Here is an 8,004-nt window from a genome sequence, read left to right as displayed (position 1 = left end):
ATTCAATTTGTGAATGAGCTTTAAAATAATTAGGTATGCTTTCTTTACTCATAAAACTTTGTAGGTGCAAGTTATGAGAGGACGAATAACTAAAAAGGAGAATTGTGGGAAAAAAAACCATCGATTCTATGATTTAGCCAAAGTAAATTATGATTTTTAAAAAGTAATTTAGATGAGCAGAAATTCACGTAATATTTCATGTGTGTAGAATTTAGTGTTTCAGTAAATCATTCAACAGGTCGTCATAAAAGAGTTTGTAACCAGTGTCACCTTTCTTTCGGAAGCTGTGGCCCAGTCCCATTAACTAGTTACTGCAGCCATATTCATTTTCCGTAATATCAATTATTTACATGTAATTTTTGGTTCAAAGAGTTATTTTCTTTGTCGATAAAATGATGACTAAATATTTGTATCGTTGCATATGTCACATAATTATGTTTGATACGTGTGTCTTTTGTATTGTATTTGTGCTTATGTGTTTTGTTGTTTAAGGGTTGTTCATTTTTTCCTATTGTTAAAAAAAAAAAGGTCGATTCATGAATCATTGTCATCCTGTCAGATGTGCATTGACCTCGGAAGTGACCAGTTCGGAAAAATGCGAAGGAGAGGCAATGCACACACGTGTATCAGATTTGTAAACAAACAATTTGCTATTTTATACAACAGGAACGAGCAAACTTCCACCAGAGTTCGTTTGCTCACAAACCAGGCCTCGACGGGGAGTTTGCAGGAACGAGGTGTTTGATCCAACCAGAAAGTGAACAGTGCATGATATGCACCTGTATTTGTTTCCATATTCCTGAATTAATGCTTTCCTCCGTAACCATATATCAATGCTTTCCTGCGAAATTTATATGCTAAATCGAACCTCGACCATCTCTATTGCCGCTTCGGTATAGCCTACACCCCGTTCACAACTTGGCCTACGACCCGCATGTTGACGTCATTTTCCCGAATGTTTTTCCCAAACTCAACGCCTGTAACAAGAAGAGTCAGATAGCCGAAAAGATCGAGAATTATGCTTTTCAGAGAGGTAAGGCTACAATTCTTTATTCATCTATTCAGAAAAAGTCCTTTTTTTTCAAATGCCAAAAAAAAAACAAAAAAAAACAAAAAACAAAAATTCACATGAAAATTATTAAACATGTAAATATTATATATACCGCCAGGATACAGCTTGTATTGCATGTGGCCTATTTTTACACTCAAGACCGGTTACAGAAATATACAGTTCTTAGCTGTAACCGGGTGTGGTTATCATTATAACCCGTTGCATAAAATGTTTTTTGTCACATGGTATCTTTCCTTATGATGGTCTCTGCATGTCCTAGATTTTTCATGTTTTTGTGATTTTATACAATTTACGAATACCCTGTCTCAGTCATCAACGCATTACCTTACAAAACACACAAAAAACTTTCTAGCATATCTTGAGGAAGTACTCAACATATTAAAAAAATGTGATAATTTAACATCCCCACCCCACCCCATCCCATTATCATGAACGTTTAGTAAGAGTAAACTTTGATGTTTATTATTTAGAAGGGCCACAGGCACTCGACGTTTTAAATATCTATGATTAAAAAAATCTTCCTATAAAAAATATATTCGCGTGAATATTTTGTTTATAGGAAGACAATATAGATATTAGTATTCATAAATATCAGATGTGATCAGCACTGCATCTGACAAGATGATGAATCGGGGTAGGATCCACAATTCTGTAGAGAAACTTATTCCGTAACGTTCAAACGAACATAAGGAAAACAATTATCCGGAAAAACTTCCCATTGTTGTATCAAATTTCTCTAGTAATTTTCTGTCGTAAATATAATTATGAATTTTCATTTCGAACCTATAATATATTATTTACAATTATGAAATTAACCTTGAAAGTTGACACAAACAGTATTTTCCCCATTTAACTGTTTAAGCATTAATATGACATGAATTTTAGCTTTGAAATCCTTCAAATTTAGGGAAACTTGGTTTGTTTTTTGGGGATTTTGTTGTTGTTGGCCAACCTGGTTCGTATTCACACGGATATTACCTGTTCTGAGAAAAGCGCAGCCAGCTTCACCGCTGGCAGTATATGTTGTGATTTCTTCTTACCTTGATTCGAGATCCGCCTCACGCCACCTTTTTTTTAATTTTCAGTTTCGCATTTTTAACACCTTTTTTATGTTATATAATTAAGTGTATATCATTCTTCAATAATATAATTCAAACGCATATAGCCATTCTTTATAGAAATTTATATCAAGTAAGGGGTTAGGGTTAGACAGAAAGTAATTAAAACCAGGTGAACTGTTACAAAATTTTTGTAATTTGTTGATGGCCTGATGCTCTCTCTCTCTCTCTCTCTCTCTCTCTCTCTCTCTCTCTATATATATATATATATATATTATATACTTTCAATTTCATCTCTTCTTATTTCTTTAAAAGTTTGCGGGCATATATCACACGATATATGCCCGGAAACATTCCGGCCCGCAAACATTACGTCACAATCAAATTTCTACGCCGTTAATTTTCAAATTTTTCGTGCTTTTCATCTTTTACTCAGTTAAACCGATAAAGTTATTGTTAAAAATAAAATTATTGTTAGTTTCTAAATGAAATTGAAAGTATATAATAAAAAGGTTATAGACTTTGTATGGGAAAATACAAATCGCAAGCTCGGTCCGTCTACGCGCCAAAAAACTCGGTCGTCATATTTTCCCATACAAAGTCTATAACCTATAAATATAGTGGGATAAATCTCCGATATAATATTCTAGGGTGCTCAACGTGGCCTCACGGAGCTACATAAATTGTATACAAAGGCAATTAAGTGGAACTATCCTCACCGTGGTCGATTTTATTCCAAGGACAATAGTCATGCCTCGACGAAAGCACATGTGCGACGAAAGAAAAAAAGCATGCCATGCAAGATATCTGCATTTCAATTTTTATAATTGAAATACTGTATTATTCATCAGTGACATGTTATTGAACATTGCCAGAAATAAATGTCTTGTAAAGCAAATTTATATCAAGTAAGGGGTTAGACAGAAAGTAATTAAAACCAGGTGAACTGTTACAAAAATATAAGATATCATATAGAGCTCAAAATGCGTAAATAATGCATGCACCCTGTTAGTAAATCGGCGTACGTTTATGTCTACATGCTCACTGTCATGATCGTGTGCAGGATTGGACAAAACAAGATGGCAGACGTTATTTCCAAACAAAGGTAGGCTCTTAAAACTCTTCATTTTAACGACTTATTAGACGACGACTTTATGAATTGTTTGTTGGAATTCTTACTCATGTACACGTACAACTCCAACGACAATTGCTACTGTAAAAATATCCATTCGCTATCTCCTTCAAATTGAACCAATATAGCAGATCTATACAAGAATCATCAATCTTTGCTTACGACAGATGTAACGTTGACTGTTCGTATCCAGGATATATAAGATCATTTTGACCTATAAAACACGTGAGAAATTATCATCATTTTATAATCCTCTGTAACAATATAAATTCGACGTTTCCTGAATTCAATTAGCCCGATTACATATTCCCTAATTCCAAACTCTGTTATATAGATTTTCTCCTTTGTTTCAGGTATCAAGCCCTAGAACTTCATTCCATGAGATGGGTACACTTTGAATGTGCGAAATTTGTGGTGAGGAATTCAAGACCAATTCTGAATTGCGTAGGCATGTATAAAGGAAACATCAATCAGAGAAATTGTCTTCGTTTGTGACCAGTGCAACACACGCTTTTGCACATTATAAAAGAAACATGAAGTAAAAAAAATTACATTGTTTTCTGAATACACAAGGTGCATATATATATACCATGGCACCGTTTTATATATCCGTTTATGTACATTATGAAACGATTATTTTTACGGAATTATGCTTTGTTTTACAGAGATACTACTAATCTTTTACATTGCATTTTACACATGTTGATTTGTTATTCCATTGAACCAGAAGTGTTCTTAATTTTTACTTGTTATTAAATATATTTCAATGTTATCGCGTTTGTATTGAACTGATAACAACTACATTGTAGTGAAAAAATTGTATTGAAGAGTAACCTCTCATCTGAGCAGCAAATATTGAAGAAGAAAAAACACCATGGACAAAACTGCTTTTCATTTAGGTTCATATTTCAGCTACAGGAGTGATATTGCGAATTTCTGAGAAAATATCCTTTTTATTTTCTTTCATCAGTATATGCACTATAAGGTTGAATTCAATGTAATTACAAGAAACGAAAGGTTTTAAAATACAAAAATGCTTATATTTACTACATTCCAACAAACACTTTTACCGTAAGTAATTATCCTTGTAAGTGAGTTGGCCTCGATATTTTGTATGACATATGCACCCAAGATTATTAGAATTGAAATGATAGGGAAATTTTTCAAAAGATAATAAATCCCGCTTTAACAATCAAAACTGGTTCCAGCAGAAGCAAACATATGAAAGGCACAAATGCATGTGGACAGATGATTAAGTATTGAAAACATGAACACCTCAACATCTTATTGTCTTTATTGTCATTGAACAGCTTTGTGAAATGTAAACCATCATGCCTGAAGAGATTATCATACGTCAAACCATGCTCAGTTTTAATAATTCCATGCAGATATCACAAATTTTAAGTGGTTGGGAATCGAACATGGTCTACATGTGTATATACAATAAAAATGTATTTGCTTCAGAAGGCAAAATGAAAACTTTTCAACGTTTTGATCTTCGAGAACAAGGCTCCTTCTAACGTGTGGCAGAACTTTAGATTCATGTGCGCGGTGAAATTCTCAAACACTTGAAGATTTTCGAGCTGGCTCTTCCGGCTTTCTGATAGTTCCTTGCTCCACGTGCTCATTTAGGTTTGTCAAATCCATGGTTTTATTAGGAGACATAAAATAGAACACACTTCATTCACTTGCAACTTTTAAGCTTAAGGAAGTCCGCTCCTGACTGGATCTGCAAGAAAAAAAATGCATGTACAATGTATTTCAGAAAGGGTCCAATCCTGAACCAAAATCGAGGTCCAATCCGGCACGTTTATCGTAGAAACGACCATAGTCCAATCCTGCACATTAGCAAATGTTCAAGTCAAGATATTTATTTAACCAAGGCGATTTAAGGGACGAGTCGCATACACTGGTTCAAATTTTCATCAAAAGATATGTGCAGAGTCTATTTTACCGAAATTATCTTTCTTAAAATGCATGAAAACATGATTAGAAACATCTTCGCCCGCTTCGAATTCTATTGAGGCAACATCGTCAACTTCGATCAATGAATTTAGAGTTGTACGTGTACATGAGTAAGAATTCCAACAACCAATCGACTTAATGACGCCTCCCTGGCCAGGCAGTGTTTTAAATTCATAAATTCGTCGTCTAATAAGTCGGTAAAATGAAGAGTAACTGTACTAACCGTGTGTTTCACCAAGATATCAGTGCAAAATCCATTCACAAAACATAAGGATAAAAACTTATTTCGTTGTCTTGTTATTAAACACAAGCTTTTTCCAACGCGAAATCATATAGGCCTAGAATGTTTTGCATTATAGCATACCCTCAGGAAATTATTACCTGTACCGGCACCACAAGTAATACATGATCATGAATTAAAGAATGTTTGGGCGAAGTCGAGAGTTCGACAACAAATGCGTTTTGCCGTTCTCACACTCCTCAGCAGTGTAAACCTTGCCGTCACTGTCGTCCATGTTGCATTTTTTTTTTCATTTTGAAAGACGTTAAGAATGACGTCACAATGACGTAACGTCACAAACGTTACTGAACTTCGCAACATCGCACTTTGGAGCGACCATCGCACTTTAGAGTCTTACACACACACATATATATATATATAAGATAATTGTTTACTTCATCATGGAAGGAAATGTTTTTTCCCCTCCGTTATCACGTGACGAGAAGCTTTTTTATGATATAATACGAACACCAGAGCACGCTTCTATCACTAAGCATCACCATCCTGTAACAATGGCGCAGTTAGTTACATACTGAATGACTCTCTCTCTCTATCTACTTTCTCATTCATTATTGTTTAGTTTTTAATTACATGTGTGTGCACGTATATTGAGTGTAATTAGATATAAAACACACGTAATTCAAATATGTAAGAATATTCTGACGAAGGGTTTATAGTTACCATTTATATGTAGTGAGATAAAGGATTATCACTCTGACTCATTTTCTATCAAGATTATTAGTTTAATTTTCGGAGATTTGGATTATTGAAAAATGTGTTTTATGTCTGATGTTTTCTGATCATGTTTATTTTTTACTACATTGATTACAGATTACCTAGTGAAAGCAGAAGCAGTGAGAATAAAGATCAGAAGAAAACCACAAAGAAAACACACAATAATAACTACGGCAAGCTCGAGAGTGAAAGCCATGGAACTAACAACACTCACAACAAACCCACCGTAAAGAACAACAACAACAAACAAAACAACAACAACAATGTCCAACAAAAGAAAAACAACAACAACAATGTCCAACATAAAAACAACAACAACAACAACGTCCAACACAAAAACAACAACAACAATGTCCAACACAAAAACAACAACAACAATGTCCAACACAAAAACAACAACAACAATGTCCAACACAAAAACAACAACAATCAAAATAACAAAGGCCATAGCAAGAACTCACAGTAAGTCATTATTTACTTATTGGAAATAAAAAGTAAGAAACAGTTATGAAAGATAAACTGTGATGTTTTAATTATTATCTTCAATAAAGAATGCAATATCTTGACATAAAAACTAATAATTTTACTAAACAGGCCGGAGAAAGGCGGTCACGATCCGATACCTCCTCAAACGCCTCCAGGGTAAGTCAGATCAATCTATACACAAATAAAATCTATTGGTTTACTTTGATATAGTTTATAAGTACTGTAACCTTTATCTGTAGAATATCTTACTTTATGTAACAGCATCAATCCCAATGCACAGATGGTGAACTATGACATATCTCCTACCCCATCTCCACATTAAAAAAGAGAAAAGTAGAGGAACCAACGGTATAGTATCTTCTTTTTACTTCAAAATACAGCACCATACAATTTTGAAACTGGAAATTCTATATGATGATTTTTCAAATGAAAAGAAATGATGGGAAAAAGAAACTACAAGGGGAAAAAAACCCTCACTAACAGAGAATATGAATCTAATCTCCTAGATCTGATCTATAACATTATCTGTTTGATATTTTTCAGCGGACTGACCGACATACAGCCCTGTTTTTACGATTCGACTTCTCCACAATAAGCTGCTGATTATATAGCTTCTCTCCCGATTGTAATGGACGGAAAACATTCAATAATTTCTTATCTGACGCGCCTGTATTCAAATTAAGCTTCTTTTAATTTTCTAATTCTAACCTACATTGTATATTGAATATTTGCTATGTGTTGATTAAAAATGGTTTGATTAACATCAAAATACGAAGACAAGAAAAATGAAATGAGAACAGAATCTCCTTCAGAGAATATATTGTTCATGATTATGTGTAACTTTAAAGAAAATAAAGATGGCAATCAATAGTCAAACAAAGTTAGTGCTCTTTATTGTCTGGTTTTCTTTTCCCTTTTTTTTTTTTATTAGCGTCCGACGAAAAAGGCAGTGTTGAAAAACTAACTTGCAGTTTCATATATACTGTGTATATATATCTACTTTTAGTAGAAGAAAATTATCTCATTTTCCCCGGCTGATGCAAGATAAACGGGTGTTGCTAAAACGCGGAACGGAAAATGAAACGGAACGGAAAACGGAAAATATTATATATGCAATGTTATGGGGAGGTCAGCATTTTTGCAAATTAAAAGGTTTATCGTGAACAAGGGAAGCAGAAATTACAGAGAAAGCGGGAAGTCATCCACATAATTCACCGTTTCATATACTCCATACTAATGCATATGTATATTTGCCATGAAAAATATTAATAAAGAC

General features: G+C 33.9%; 1 long non-coding RNA gene across 1 annotated transcript; it reads right to left on the bottom strand.

Annotated features, from left to right (window-relative positions):
- Positions 1–4,541: 4,541 nt before the first annotated feature.
- On the bottom strand, positions 4,542–7,496 carry LOC130054766 (uncharacterized). Its single transcript, XR_008803092.1, has 2 exons — positions 5,451–7,496; positions 4,542–4,991 (listed from the first exon to the last, which is right to left on the bottom strand). It is a non-coding gene; the product is annotated as an uncharacterized LOC130054766 (long non-coding RNA).
- Between the last annotated feature and the right edge of the window lie 508 nt (positions 7,497–8,004).

This window comes from Ostrea edulis, chromosome 5, assembly GCF_947568905.1.
Source record: "Ostrea edulis chromosome 5, xbOstEdul1.1, whole genome shotgun sequence".
NCBI lineage: Eukaryota > Metazoa > Mollusca > Bivalvia > Ostreida > Ostreidae > Ostrea > Ostrea edulis.
Note: the sequence above shows the minus strand (reverse complement) of the source record. Positions and strands in the feature narration are given on the sequence as shown.